Raw genomic sequence first — 16,596 nt, 5'->3', positions numbered from 1 at the left:
CTAGCACAGAAAGGAAGGGAAGAAAGCAAGCTGCTGTCCTTAATGTATCAGTGTCTGGGGAAATCATACTAACAACTGAGAATAGTTGAGAGGAAAGGCACATAACATGCAACAGTTTTTTCTAAATGTAGTTGGGAATCACGTTGCAGGATACAGACTTCACATATAACAGAGTCCTAAATTAGGCTCCTGCTGGGATGGGTGTTTGCCCAGTGGGGAGAAGTCACAAGCAATTAAACAGCCATGTGAGAAAGGGAGAAAATTGTACTTCTAATTTCAAGTATTACACCTGAAGATTCAGTTACAGAGCTACCAGAAATAACAGCACACTTAGTAGCAGTAGAATCCTGCATTTAAACACATCGTTTTCTTCTAATAGGGGTCTAGAAGTACATTTCCTTTGACACATAAAGGCAGTCAGCCAGATAAACTGCTATTCCAGTTAAGAAACTTTACATGAGGTTTACTCTGAAGCCATGTGAAACACTTCAATGAATGCCAGAGCCATTCGCAAAGATTTTCCAGTTAGTGTCTAATGTAGGAGTGTATTTGATTATCTATGATATTGTCATGCCAATATAGGACACGGGAATTCCCATCTGACGATAAAACCTGTTAACATTTCTCTAAAGCATTTGTTGGTGGAGTCTTTCTTCATAAATACCAAAACTTTTGAGGAAAGAATGGTATTGGTAGTTTAGATTTGTGAGATTTCCCTATGTGTTCTCAAACTGAAGAGCAGGTAGAATTCAAACTTTCATGTTTCCTCTCTAAATTCGTTCTCATCTCAAAGAAATTTTTAATTCTGAGTTTCTAAAGTAGACATTTACATTTCTTTGAGTGATTTTGTTTAAAAACAGAATTACAAATAGTTCTGTTATGCAAAAACAGTGAAAATGTTACTGTACTTGTGTATTCAAAAAAAAAAACCAAAACCAACACTCCACCAAAAAAAAAAAACACATCACCACACCGTGCAATTACTTCTGAAGTTTACAGCTATTAAAATGCCTGTCCTCTATTAGCATTGAGTCTGTGTTTTATGGGTTTGCCCCTACATGGAAATAAATGGAAGATAAAGCAGCATAACTGTTGTCCTAATTGAATGCACAAATATTTCGGTTATTAAACCCAAATTTTTATGCTTTCCTTTGTCACTTCCTGTCAAGTTTGCTATAGGATCTATTGGGTACTAATCAAACAGGAAAACTAAATTCACATATCCCATCTTTGTAAAGGTTCTCATCCTAATGTTTTGGATGTGGATACAAAAATTTTGGTATATAAAACTATTTTTATGCACATCCAAATGGCATTAGCTCTTTTATAGCAATTACTGAAATCTACATTTTTTTCTTGCTGAGGCTTTTCCACATTGTAGTCCACAGAAACAATCCAAAAAAGGTAGAAAGTTCTTAGAATGAGGGCTAGCTTAATTCTATGGGAACTCAGCGAGAAGCTTGACATAGGTTCCTCTTAAGGAACTAGTTAAAAACTTGCCTTCTAATGTGGTGGCACAAATCAGAAATCAAACTTTTTACTTGTTTCTTGAAACTGAGTGAAGTGTAAAACTTCATTTTGTATTATGCTGGGGATCAGGTGCCTGAAGAGCCCACAAATAAATGCTGTGCTAATAGCAGTGAAACTGAATTTTTTTTTATAATGGATTTGTTATTCTCCTATCTACCGTGGATATAAAGAGAAAGCTAACCTAATAGTTAGAGCAGGGGACATGGAAATCAAAAATCCCATTTATTTTCCACTGGAGTTCAAGGCAAGAATCTTCTTCTTGTCCACTTTTTTAACATTCCATTTTGTAAGTAGAGTTCAGTGATTACTTTTGTTTGGTTGGGTTTTTTTTCAGGCAAAAATTCACCTTCAGACTGAGCTTCCTGCCAGCCCTAGAGTATCTCCCAGATGAAGTTTTACCAGAAACCCAAAAGCAGGGAACAAAAGGGCCTCTCTTTGAAATGGGCTGGCTCGATATGTTTTCAAGATATTAAGTAGCCACATAAATTACTGATATAAAAGAGTTTAATATTTCTTTTTGTTTCTGAGTGCAACAGTCTTAGTTGTGGGATGTGCACAATCTCTAGTTATAGACCTCTCTTACCCAGGTAAGAGGAAAAGCTCAGCACGTCTCGCTCGCTAAGGATTGTAGAGAGCTGGAGTCAGGAGATTGTTCAATCCCAAATCGTATAGCACCATCTGCTGTACACTGCTGTGGTTGCCTTTCATTTTCAAATACACCTGCATAGGGAGCCTGCATTATTGAAAGGCTGGAGCGCAAAAAGTGTTACACTTGTGATAACTCAAGGTTTTGTTCCCTAGGCCAGCCTTCCAGCCACGGGTTTGAAAAGGATAAAGCACCATGTAAACTGAAATTCTTCTCCCTCGTCCTGTTGGAACTGTAGCACCTGCTCAGCTCTCTGCCTCTTCCATCATGCTTTTGCAAGGTAAATTCAATCTGGGGTCTTTCTACCCATAAAGAAGTAGCATTCAGTGTGACAAGTGCTAGCCTAAATAAAAGCCTTGGGGTGGGTTCCGTTTGCTGTGGCTGACTGTCCTCATTACTGAGACCAAAATCTTTGGGTTTTCTTTCTCTTCCCTCCTCTGTAAACGAGGCAATGCTCAATGAATGTTACACTGGGCTAGGACTCAGAAGATCTACAGTTCCTAGCTCTGTCATTCACCAGCTGGGTAATTTTGGGCACCATCCCGTTCCCCTGTTACCCTGCTTGCAAGTTATGACCAGCAATTCCTAGGTTGCTAAGAGTACTGCAGCTACATATTGGTCCTTTCCTGACTCTCTGGAAGATAAGAGAATATATGTCAGAAAGACTGAGATGCCCAGGTAACCAGGTTCTGGAGAAATCTACCTCATTTGATAGAAAAAATCTTCACAGTTAAACACATTTCAGCTTTGTCAATACAGAGAACCCTCCCTATACCCACAACACATGAAAGGCCTCAGACTCCAACATGTTTAGTGGCAATCAAGGACAATAGACCCATGAGATGGCTGAGGAAGCTCTGACCTAAAGAACACAGTTGCATGTCACTATAGAGATTCTGTGAAAAATGTTACATAAACGGTTCCTATAAAATAATGAATTTATGTGCGTGCACCGCAGTGTATTTTCTGGTTTTAAAAGAGAAATGCAGAATAGACCTAGACAAAAAGCATTCTTTTTTTTCTGTTTCCAAATGCTTTCTTTGCCCCATGCTACATGGTTTATTACATTAGCTTTAATTTCTTCATAGCATACTGTCAATGAAATCCTCTCATTAGTATCCACTGACAGTGTTTTCTATAAATCAGGAGTATTTGTATTTTATGCTGCTGTTAGGCCACTAACTCGTGGTTAAAGTATAAAATTAAACGTTCTTGCTGGATCCTCCAAGTCAGTATCAAAAATTGTTAATGTTTTCAATCTGTAGGTGCTACCTGATGTCACTACCATACAGTTAATACCCTTGAACACTGAATATTTTATACAGAATCAAAGCAATGTGATCCATTCCCTCATGATATCAGCAGACTCACAGTTACCTTGTAGTAAAAGCAGCTGGAAGGATTTTTATGTCAGAAAGAAACAGTGAGATCACTGTAAATATACACTGCAAACTTTCATGCTATGACCATGACAGTCAAACAAATGGTGACAGAATAATATGCTGCATTACTCATTGGAAGAGCTGGGACCAAGACACAGTTGACATAAGCAACCAGACATCAGGCCTCTGTGCCATGTTAGTCGAAATAAGAGAGACCAGTAATGGAATCAAGTATCTTGGTTACTTTGGCACTCTTCTGCAGTGTTTTTCTTTCCCAAATGCTGAAGAAATCAAACAAGACTACTTCTTTAGTCGTGCCTTCTTTAGTAAAAGCAGATTCACCCAAAAAGTTTCCTCACATTGATTTTTCTCAGGCTAGCTTACCAGATCTCTCTTGCTGGATGGTTGGGGTTTATACTGACCCTTTGAATTACCACCATTAATACTGCAGTTACAATCATGCAAATACAGTCATGTAAATCTTTTCTTGAGTCCAGGTCTTGTACAGTATTGTCATTACCACAAGAATTTTGAAGAAGGGCGGGGGTGTGTGGAAGGAAAGCTTTTATTTTTTTTTCCCCCTTTGATTATCTTATGGTACCATACTGGGGTTCAGTTCAAAACCTATTGTTGTGGCTCTTCTGCTGCCAAAGGTGACTAGCCTCTTGAGTGATGTGGATTCAGGCCACTCTCTGCTGTATAGTTGATGGGCCAGGGATAGTCCCCTGAGGCTAGTGCCCTGGGCAGTGTAAAAGTGCAGAGTTGGAGGTCCCTCTTGGCTATACAGATGGTCTCTATTTAGATACTGTGGCATGGTAGAACTGCCATTTTGGTGACCTGCAACCAGAGGGCAGCCACTGTCTCAATATTAATTCAAGTCTACTTAAGTGAGATTTAACCTGAACTATAAAAGATTGATTCATTTCTTGCAGCCTCACAGGCTCCTCAGCTGGTGTCCATGTGCCTATTATTATTTTGTAACTCCTTAATATAATCTTTGTTTCCTAAATAATAGCAAAGATTTTTTTTCGTTCTCTCCTTCCATCTGTGCACATAAGAGGACAAAAAAGAGGCCTTATTGTCCACCTCTGAAAATCATTCTCTACAGAGAACCACTCTTCAGTCATTTCTCCACATGGCACGTCTTTGTACAATTCAGCACCTGATCCCCAGCAGTACACGATGCAATTTCATATTCCACACGGTTCTCTTCCCTCTGCAAGTGCACATGCGACACACACTCATGGCTCACTGACACTTTCACATCAGGAATCTTCTCTCCTTTCCACAATAACAGGTCCAGTCAAGTTCCCGCATCCTAATAACACATGGTGCTCCTTTTCAGGAATTTCACCTAGTGTGTTTGTTGCATTGAACTTGAATAAACCAGTTGGAAGAAGAGAGCCCTACACCACCATACTTAAAACAGGCATGTCCTTTTGCACCGAAAGCAACAGAACTTTATTAGGAAGCTGTCAGATATAGACAGACAGATTCAGGAGATTACAGTCACATAGGTCAGAGGGAAAGAGCAGCAGTAATAAAGAAGACAGATGATCTGCAGTACTACTGATTGCTGCTGCTATACCAACAGAGGTGCAGTGCTTCCAGCACATCTGGAAAGGCTAATACCTTTGTCCTGAAGGTATTACCTGAATGTGGATTTATACCACCCTAGACAATGCACTGTGGAGTACAGGCAGGGACAAATCTGCCCCTACAGTCTCTCTGACACAGTGCTTCCTCATCCTCCATCCTCCATGGTGCAGCAGGGACCTTTTTGCTGCCACAAGCCTACATGTTTATAGTGTTACAGCAAACATTATGCAGTCACTTACTGCTCAGATCAACCTCTTTCATGCTCGGTTAGAACATTTCTGCTATCCCAAGAGTTCTGAGAGACACACTGCAAATAAAGACTATTGCAGGAAACTTCTCCTTTAATAATGATCTTCCTTTTTTTTTCTGCTCTCCTAACATGAGAGAAGTGACATTTTTCCTTAATAAGGATTGGAAGGTCTGAACCAAAACAGTCCCCAGCACCGTAGCATGCTGCCGTTTCAGTGGAAGCTTTGTCTCATTGACAGTTGCTGTCACTTGCATCAATAATTTAAAGCCACAGACACCACGAAGTGGTAAATAATTTAAAATATATAATTCATGTCCGTTCTTATTGCTGCAGCTCAGTCAGGATCCAAAGTTTTTTATACCTGTGTTTATACTGAGGAGCACACACAATAGCCAGCCAGCAGCAGTGCGTTCAACTCAGCTCCTATTATTTTTATTTACTTAACATTTCAACATTACGTTCTTGAGATCAGAAGCTCTGGTGTACTGTAGCACACTGGAACACCACGTTCTGAAACTTTTTCTGTTAAAAAGGTTCCCTAGAAGAACAGGAGCATCATAAAGTCATAGAAAAGCCCTAAATAAATAATAATTTGACCAAAAAAACCAGAATTCTCACTGCTTGCCAGAATGTTATACAAAAATATATTGAGTCAAAGTATGATTGAGATGTTCTGCACCTAAAAATTCTTCCTCCAAGCAATACTAAAATAAAAAAAAACAGTCCCAAAAATCGAAACAAAAAGCAACCCTCATTTTAAAGTTACCTGGGACTTAAAAGGACTTTTCTCCTTCTTCATAGAATAAGAAATAAAGCTATGTGAAAAGAAACCTTGTAACTTTCTGACAAGGAACCTTTCCAATATCTCCAGGTTTCTTTCCTGATATGAAGTGTTCACAAATCAGATGCTAATTAGCTACCCAAGTTTAAAAACTATGGGGCTAGGTAGGTCTCCCAGGTGACAAGTGCCTTTGAACCACAGACATTCCAGTATGGTTAAGAGATACCGAAGAACTGCTTCTGTTTTGTAAAAGGAAACACCAGTACAGTTGTCACTCATGAGAATATTCCTGTTACCAATGCAATTTACATGTATTAATATTTTTTGCTAGTATGAGTGAGGTTGCTTTACTGAGCAAGGATGTTGAACTCACTTACTGACATTGTTTTTCTCATGAAGATGATTAAATTCTTCTGATATGGGACTCACAGTGTTCAGGAAAGGGGGGCAGGAGGAGTATTTACTCTATTGTTTTTCTTTTTTAAAAGGAAGGAGAAGTTGTGAATTTTTCTGAAATGGATGCTGTTGCTTTAATAGGCTATCCTGGGAGGGGGCTACTCCTTGACTCTGGCAGAAAGTCTTTTCAGTTGCAGTAAGTTTCAGAGCCTGCAAAATAAAAAGTGGTTTGTGTGCTGACTAGCTCTAAAAAAAAAGTAAACTAAAATAGTTGCAAGGGCACAAGAAATCCCTAGATACAGAAAGAAAGAAAAGTATTCTAAAGAAGATTGTCTTTCTTTTCTATAAACTTTTTTCCAAGTTCTTCTCATTCCACTTGCTCTCCCAGCAGCCTATGTAGAAACTGTTCCCTTTTCACCTGTAACATCTCAGTCTTAAAGAAGAGCTGCCCTAGTGGGATCAGATCAGATGATAGGGGATGTTCTTATTCGCCTGGATATAACTGATTGGGTTTGTTCTTTTTTTCTTTTTTTTTTTTTTAAACAATGTGTGTTCCTGGTTGCTCAAACTGCAATTTAATCCATTGCATGGCCTCCTCTAACTAGATTGTTGTAACCCCTGCAGAATTTAGCTATACTTTTAGGCGTAGAAATATAAAAAAAGAGTCACATCATCCAAATGCACAACATTTTTTTAATGCATTCAGACTTCCCTGAAGTAATAGGAAATCTTCCTACTTATTTTCTTGTATGGGATCAGGCTTTTTGTTTGGTTCATGTAAGCAAATGAAGTTTACCTCTAAGTCTTGAACAACTTTAGAGTCAATAGGGGAAAACCAAATGTTTCTAGGTAACTATTAGTTGTGTCAAAAAACTTGCCTATAAATTGTCTATTTCTACCCAAAATCCATAAGGGAAGCCAGGGATGCCTTCTTCAGATGTATGAATATCTATATAGAAAAAACAAAGTTGTGTGGAATGAGTAATATTGTGCTCCTGTCATTATGAAAGACATGGAGATCTTCCAAGGGACAGATCAAAAAATATGCTTTAGACACAGCCTTCAGACACAGGTAGAGCACAGTGTGATTTCTGTGGCACTCACACTCCTAGTTCAGCCACAGTGAAACTTTGCATTACAAAGTCAGGCACACTTCTACAGCAGATGGGCAAGCAGGATCTCTTCATTCAGCCAGTACTAGTCTGAATTGTATGGAAAACAAAACTCTACAAATCTCTGATTTCCTATATATTGGAATGATTAGCCAACTTTATGGGTGCACCTATAACTGACCCAGGTCTTCAAAACTTGGATTAATATGTTTTCCTTTCAAAAGGGTAGCGTCCTCATGGCTTGCCCTCTTAGAATTAAAGAGCTAATTCTGAGCACCTTTTACTCCCTCTTTCTTCAGAAACAATTGAAGCATGATGCCAGCTGCAGGGTACACAGTACATTTCAGGCACTGTTTTCTTACCAGACTACCTACCAACAGATGGAAATAGGAGAGCATGAGGCAACCTCTTCCAGATTTCTCTAATAGCACACAGTGTCTGGCATGCACAGGCCAGCATCTGAGAGGGGATCATCTTAGAAACCAGACAAAACTATCCTCATCAGACATGATGATGTGTGCACTACAGCTGACTAAATTTGCTGGAGCAAATGTATGGTGATGCGTCACTGTGTAATGTCATCATGTCAGCACCAGTGAGATTGTTACAGAGTGTGAACTTCAAGGCTTCATTTAGACAAATTTAAGAAGGTTTTTAAATATTTGGCTGATAGCAGAAATAGGCAGATACTGAAACTGGATTTGAAAATCCACTGTAAACATCCATTACTGCTTCCAGGTGCAGCTCCTTATAGCTATAGAAGTGCTAAATCCTGTATTCCAGGTAGTAGGGATAAATAAAGAGCTAAAGAAGCCATACAGCTCCATGAACAATCAAGTGTGATCTCTAGCTGAATCCTAAAATTCCTGCACAAGATTGTATCATTATCTGGAAATCCATGTCTCGTAGAAATGTCAAGGTCTAGCACCCTCAATGTGCCTTTCTTATTCAGAAATACTGAAATCTGGTTTCATGTTGCAATAATTAAAAGCTGTTAAAGTAGATCTTTCAATAAATGAGTGTCTACAGCAGTAAGCATAGAAATCTTTCATGGAGTTATCTAGTAAACCAGAAGAGGGGTTATGGTTCTAACCAAGGACTCTATTTTTACCACCTTGGGTCCTACATGAGCTGTTTTTCAAATTGTATCGAAGAATTGTTTACCATTTCCCCTTGCCTTTGAGAAGAAAAGAAGGCTCAAAACATAAAGTTACCAATTCTAATTAATCACATGGCTAATTCTTCTTTAAATTCTAGTCTTTCTTGCACTTCACATTTATGCATAGGATGAAGAACTTCCACCTTCTAGTTCCATTTTTCAGATAGTTATTAAAAGGGAAGCTTTAAATAGACATTCCCAAAACTGCTCCTAAGTGTTCACTCTTTTACATGTTTTATAAATGTCCAAGGCTCTATCACCTCTCTCCTTGATGAATTAAAAGTCCCACTGAACCTTCCACTGAAGGAAAATAAGCTCTTTCTACAAAACATAGTAGCTGAGCACTGGCCGAGCAGAATAGCTGTTGTACTGTGTTCACAAAGATGTTTGCCCAGCAGTGGTAGGTTAAATAACATGTATGTAAGTAGTCTATTGACATGTTATCAGATTCTACTGGATCTCACTGTTAATGTGAACCCAGCTTAGCTTTACCTCATGTAACTTTGTATATTTACCCTGGATAACATGTTAGAAGTTCATTGTTAGCTTCCACTGCAGCTAGAGAGAACTTGACATCTTGGGTAGATCAGAGGTCTCCTGGTGATGCTTATGCATTGCATTGATTATACTGAGAGATTTTTAAATAGGTGTTCAGGAAAGGGCTTGAAGTTAGTCTGGGTAAATCTAAGATTTGGTGTCCTAAACTACTTAGGAGGCTATAAAGTATGAGAAATGGTATTTGAAACTATGAGGTTCTTTAGATGTTTCTCTACTATTCACTGCAGCTTCAACATATGGCCTTATTATACCTACAACACACCACTCCCTTTCCTCAAAAGGCAAAGGAACGTCAGCTCTTTCAGTCTTTACAGTCACTCCTCTGAGTCTTCTCTAAGTTTGAGCTATTAAGAAACAAGAGGGAGAGTGGATGAAGAGTTGGAATCAAGAGAGATCAGTTCAGATTTGGAGGCCTTGGGTTAAGAATTTCGAGAAAAATGGTTTCTAGCTGAGAAACCTGAGAAACTTCACCTTTGGAGGTAGAGAATGCACAAAGAAAGCCTTCATATTGTATGTTGGTCTATACACTAATTCATCCACTTATAAAGCTTCAATAAATGACACTATATACTTAATAAGGGCATTGCTTTTCAGGAAGTAATTTCATGTAAGCAGACTGAATTATTTCATCCATATTCTGACTATGACACCTACAGGCTAGAGGAGAGCTGTGCAAATGAGTGAAGATTATTTTTAGGATGAAAAAAATAAAGTCTTGTCCATTCTATCACAAGGAACGTACTTAGGATGAGGCACTTAGCACTCATTACTGAGCTAATAACAGTATGAATTCATGTGCTTTTCTTTTTGTCTTTGAATTTAACGTGGAGTAAACAACTACTTTCTTAAACTTCTACAAGGATATCTTTAATGGCATAGCTGTAGATTAGTGAGAAGGAACTTTACAAAAGGATGGTATAATTGCTGAAAAGTCTATTCATTTTGAATAGCTGCATTGTTCCCTACAAGAATGCACAGATATTAAAATATAGTCTTTTTCACCAATGGCTATTGAAAATACACTGCTGGTAGAGAACCATGACAGTTTTTATCTTCCTCAAACTGAAAGAGGTTTGGAAAAGGGAGTGTTTGCAACAGGGCAAGAGATGCTGTAATTTCTGTTTGCCACTGGATTCCATGAAAACAATGAATTTGTGTTGCCTTGGGCTGGTGAGACGTGGTGCCCAACCCAGCTGTGATTACAGCTCCAGTAGTGACTCTACAAAATGAAAACTTGTTCAGGAGAACTTCAGCACATGAGGAGGGAGGAAAGGACAGAATACAAAATCTAGAAGTAGAAAAGACATGGTAAAATCTTTATCTGCTGAAGGCTAGATGTGTCTTTTCAGAAACATCACCAGTCTTTTTTCCATGTGAGATTCTTAAACAAGTCACATTACTGGGGAAACCACTTGGAAAATACAGTACAAGTCAGAATAAATCAACTCACATTTACACCAACCACAATCTGCCTTTAAACTCCTAATAATGTACAGTATAGACAGACCACAGTCTTAATCAGTCATCAGAGCTACTGTCTGTACTTCAGATACACCAACACTTTTGCTCTATTTGTTGTGTGGCAAACTACTTGGTGTCTGTTTTCAGGGTTTCCAAATCTCCCAAGCTTTGATTGCTTTATCTTCCCGCCATCTTTTCATAGACTGGTTTCTGGTTCTTCCTAGGTACCCCTAAGTACCTCCCAATGGGAAGAACCATATCCTAGGTGAACAAATAGGAAATTTATTCTAACCTTGTGATGGTTTGAAACTGTCTTTTTAATTTTTCCTTGCAAAGTTCAGAACAGAGAAAGTGAAAGAATGTAAATAAGTCACTATTGGGTGTAAGAAAGCAAAATAACGATTGTTCTAAACACTTCCATTGGATAGATAGAAATGTTTAAGAACTATTACCCAAAACAAAGTAGGCATTCGGCACATTCTGCGTTCGGCAGTGGGGGCAGTTGCTGGGCTGTCTGGCTGCTGTTTCTTCTTCTCTTCTGGCTGAAGATAACACACTGACCTTGGCAGCTAAGTTAACAATTTTCTGCTTAACTAACTCTGCTTCTCTGTCCAGGGGGGTCTGGGGGGGAAGCTCCTGGGAGAGGGAGGCCCCTTTGGGAGGGTCCCCTTGGGGGGAAGCAAAGGGAGATCGATTGTGCTTTTTCTGTTGATTGTATATATTTGTGAATGTTGTGAATTTTGTATATTTGTACATATTCATTGCATTTCATTGTAGATTTTAGACTCTGCTTGTAAATACAGCTTTTCATTTGCTTCCAGACTGAGCTAGCCTGGTTATTGTTGGTGGGGGGGGAATTTCAGCTCACACCGACACACTTTTTATTTTTGGCGCTCCAACTCGGGGCTCGATTGCTTGTGATTTATTTCTGCTCAGATTAGGAAGCAAAATGAAGCTGTTTTGGGTTCTGAGTCATTCTATTTTATCTATTATCAGTGTGATTGTCTACAGATGGGCTGTTTCCTGCATGATAGACAAGATTGTGAGATATGTGGCATATAAGTCATTTCTTTGGGTTAAGAACAAGTTACTGAATGTTGGTGAATTCTGTTATGGTCTTTTTGGGCTAAGAAGCTATGGTAACTCAACTATGGATCTGCTAGCAGACACATATGAGTTTGTTACTCCTCTTACAACTACAGAGGGTCTTTGTAACCAGTGGTACCCTAGATATCTTGTACTAGCCTTAATCTTAATTTTGTTGCTTCTTGGAATAATCATATGGCTACTGATAGCACTGTATCAAGAAAGACATAAGGCTACTTGCTCTTCCAACTCTGCTGTGAATGTGAAAACCAAGCCAGTAAATTTGGTGGCCACTGTAACCAGAAAGCGTAAAGGAGCTGCAGGAGGAGATGCAGATGCTGCAGGAGATGGTGCAGATGGAGATGAGGGTCCTTCTACTCAGGGTCCCTCTCTTAAGAAAGATCCTTCTGATGAGGAAGAGAGGGTTAGCCTTAAAACTCTGGTAGACCTCTTGAGACCCCACATGGATGATGGAGATGTAGGTCAGGATGTAGACCCTAGTAGATTAGCAACTGCTGGTAGTGCCTCTGAACTCAAAGAAATTCAACGGAGGATTAAAATAGGATTATGGGGACAGCGACCTCAGGATGATGATGATGATGATGATGAGGATGACATACAGTCAGCTAATGCACCCAGACAGGAAATTAGACATGTGAGGAAGGATTACATCAGAGGAGATAATGAGCCAGTCCTGTCTTGGCTAGCCAGGTGTTTTGATATGGGAGCCCCAGCATTGGTGGTAGGTGACAAGTCGGCCTCTCAGTTGGGGATGCTCTCAAAGGATACAGGCATAGACAGGCACCTAGGCAAGTGCATTGGTAAAGTTTCTCTGTGGGCACGCCTCCTACTGGCAGTCTCGCTGAGGTACCCCAGCAGAGATGATTTACCATGGAACCCTAAGCCTTGGACCACAATAGCTGAGGGAATCAAGCGTCTGAGAGAGTTTGCTGTGAGAGAAGTAATGTATGGAGATCATAAGACTCTGAATCCTGATGAAATTCCTGTTGGAACAGGCCTTGCCAAAAAGCTCATTAAGCTTGCTCCTCCTAATTATGCCACTATTCTGGCAAGCAGGATTGTGGCAAGAAATTATGGTGGAGCACCTCCTACTGTTGGCCATTTCACTGACCAAATGAGGCAATTGGAGGATAGTCTTGCACGTACTTCTTTGGTTTCAGCCATTGAAACTTTGTCTGGAGAAATGAAGAATTGCATGAAAGAGCTGAAGGAGGAACTTAAAACCTCCATATCCAACTTGATGAAGGGGGATGATTCTAATTCCTCTTCCTCCAGATGGATACAAGTTTCAGCTGTTAGGAACAGACGTGCTCCAAGGAGGCCATTCCAAAATAGGTCAAACCAAAACAGACAGCAGAGGCAATCACGTGGCAGTATCTGGATAACTCTGCGTGATCAGTTTGGTGAGAACATGAACAGATGGGATGGTCAACCAACTTCTGATCTTTTCAAGAGGTTACGGGAGCTGCAGAGGGGCAGATCCCAAGGTAGCAATACCAGGAGGGTAGCTGTCGCTTCCTCAGTTTCCCAGAACAACTCTGATAGCTCCAACAGTGATCCTAATTCTGGTGCTGGACGTTGTGCCAGCTGTACATGTGGAGGTAATCCCCACCATTAGGGGTGCCCTGCCTTCCGCCAGGGGGAGGTAAGGGATAATGGAGATAACAGAATCTATTGGGATGTGTACATCCAGTGGCCTGGCACTTCAAAATTTCAGAAGTACAGGGCCTTGGTTGACACAGGAGCTCAGTGCACCATAATACCATCAAATTATCAAGGGGGAGAATCTATAACTATTCAGGGAGTCACTGGTGGATCTCAAGAGTTGTTTAAGATAGAGGTTGACATAAGTTTAACTGGGAAGCAGTGGAAGAAACATACTATTGTAACAGGTCCTAATGCACCTTGTATTTTGGGAATTGACTTTCTGAGAGAAGGGCGTTTTAAAGACCCTAAGGGTTACAAATGGGCTTTTGGAATAGCAACTGTAGAAACTGATGGAGGAAAATTGAAGTTGTCCATTAGACCTGAGCTTTCAGATGAATCTGCAGTTGTGGGACAACATGAGATAGAGGATGTAAAGCTGCCGGTTGCTTCTCAAACTGTGCATCACAGACAATACAGAACCAACCGTGACTCTTTGGTGCCCATTCAAAACTTGATTTGTCAGTTGGAGAGTCAGAAGGTCATCAGCAAAACTCATTCACCTTTCAACAGTCCAGTCTGGCCTGTGCGAAAGCAGAATGGAGAGTGGCGTCTGACAGTTGATTTCCGTGCCTTGAATGAAGTAACTCCACCCATGAGTGCAGCTGTGCCAGACATGATGGAACTCCAATATGAGCTGGAATCCAAGCAGGCCAAATGGTATGCTACCATAGACATTGCTAATGCTTTCTTCTCTATTCCCATAGCAGAGGAATGCAGGCCTCAGTTTGCTTTCACCTGGAGAGGCATTCAGTACACATTCAATCGTTTGCCCCAGGGGTGGATTCACAGTTCAACCATCTGCCATGCAGTGATCCATGATGCTTTGGAGAAAGGTGGAGCTCCAGAACACATTCAGTTCATCGATGACATCATCGTCTGGGGTGAGACTGCTGAAGAAGTCTTCGAGAAAGGTAACAAAATCCTTGACATTCTCTTGCAAGCTGGTTTCGCTATCAAGCGAGACAAGGTGAAAGGACCTGCCAGAGAAATCCAGTTTCTGGGAGTGCGGTGGCAAGATGGTCGCCGTCACATCCCAATGGATGTGATAAACAGAGTCTCCACCATGGCAAATCCCATCAACAAGAAAGAAACTCTGCGTTTCTTAGGCATAGTGGGATTTTGGAGACTGCACATTCCTGGATACAGTCAGATTGTGAAACCTCTCTATGATGTGACTCGAAAGAGAAACAGTTTCCAATGGGGTCCTGAGCAACAAGCAGCCTTTGACCAGATCAAGCGAGAGGTAGTCCAAGCGATGGGTCTGGGACCTGTCCGAACTGGTCCAGACATTAAGAACATTCTGTACACGGCCGCGAGTGACAATGGTCCAACCTGGTGCTTATGGCAAAGAGCTCCAGGGGAGACACGAGGACGTCCTCTTGGTTTCTGGGGTCGTGGCTACAGAGGCTCAGAGGCAAACTACACTCCAACAGAGAAAGAGATTTTAGCTGCTTATGAAGGAGTGAAAGCTGCTTCTGAAGTGATCGGAACTGAGTCACAACTTCTTCTAGCTCCTAGATTGCCAGTTCTGAATTGGATGTTCAAAGGCAAAGGTTCTTCACCACATCATGCAACAGATGCTACCTGGTCTAAGTGGATGGCTCTGATAACACAGCGAGCTCGAATGGGAAATCTCGAAAGGCCTGGTTTGGTGGAGGTGATCACAAACTGGCCAGAAGGCACAAGCTGTGCTAAACCTCCAGAGGAGAGAGTAACTCGTGCTGAGGAAGCTCCTCCTTACAGTGATCTGTCTGATGATGAAAAGAGATATGCTTTGTTCACAGACGGTTCCTGTCGTCTGGTTGGGAACAAGCGGAGATGGAAATCTGCAGTGTGGAGTCCAACGCGCAGAGTTGCAGAAGCGAGAGATGGAGAAGGAGAATCCAGTCAATTCGCAGAGGTAAAAGCTGTCCAGCTAGCTCTTAACATAGCTGAACGTGAGAGATGGCCAAAGCTTTATCTCTACACCGACTCGTGGATGGTAGCCAATGCCTTGTGGGGTTGGCTGAAAGACTGGAAGAAGAATGGCTGGCAGAGGAAAGGAAAGCCAATCTGGGCTGCAGATCTGTGGCAAGACATTGCTGCTCGCATTGAGAGAATCCCAGTGAAAGTGAGACACATCGATGCTCACATTCCTAAGAGCAAAGCTACAGAGGAACAACAACACAACCATCAGGCAGATCTAGCTGCAAGAGTTTCCCAGGTGGACACAAACTCTGATCCTGATCCTGATCTTGACTGGAAACACCGAGGTGAGCTGTTCTTAGCTCGGTGGGCCCATGACTCGTCAGGACATCAAGGCAGAGATGCAACCTACCGATGGGCTCGTGACAGATCCATTGACATTTCCATGGATGCTATCACACAAGTCATCCATGACTGTGACATTTGTGCTGCTATTAAGCAGGCAAAGCGGATCAAGCCCTTGTGGTACGGTGACCGATGGTCCAAGTACAAGTATGGTGAAGCCTGGCAGATTGACTACATCACTCTACCTCGTTCTCCATCTGGTAAGCAGTATGTGCTGACTATGGTAGAGGCAAGCACTGGATGGCTGGAAACTTATCCAGTTCCTCATGCAACTGCACGTAACACCATTCTTGGCCTGGAGAGACAAATCCTGTGGAGACACGGAACTCCAGAGAGGATTGAGTCAGACAACGGAACTCATTTCAAGAACAATCTTGTAAAAAACTGGGCCAAAGAGCACGGCATCGAGTGGATATTCCACATTCCCTACTATGCACCAGCTGCAGGGAAGATCGAACGCTACAACGGTTTGCTGAAAACCACTCTCAAAGCCATGGGGGGTGGATCTTTGAAAAACTGGGAGAAACATTTAGCACAAGCAACCTGGTTGGTGAATAGTAGAGGTTCAGTGAATCGAGCTGGACCTGCCCAATCAGAT

This window comes from Indicator indicator, chromosome 11 (genome assembly GCF_027791375.1).
Source record: "Indicator indicator isolate 239-I01 chromosome 11, UM_Iind_1.1, whole genome shotgun sequence".
NCBI classification, from domain to species: domain Eukaryota; kingdom Metazoa; phylum Chordata; class Aves; order Piciformes; family Indicatoridae; genus Indicator; species Indicator indicator.
Note: the sequence above shows the minus strand (reverse complement) of the source record.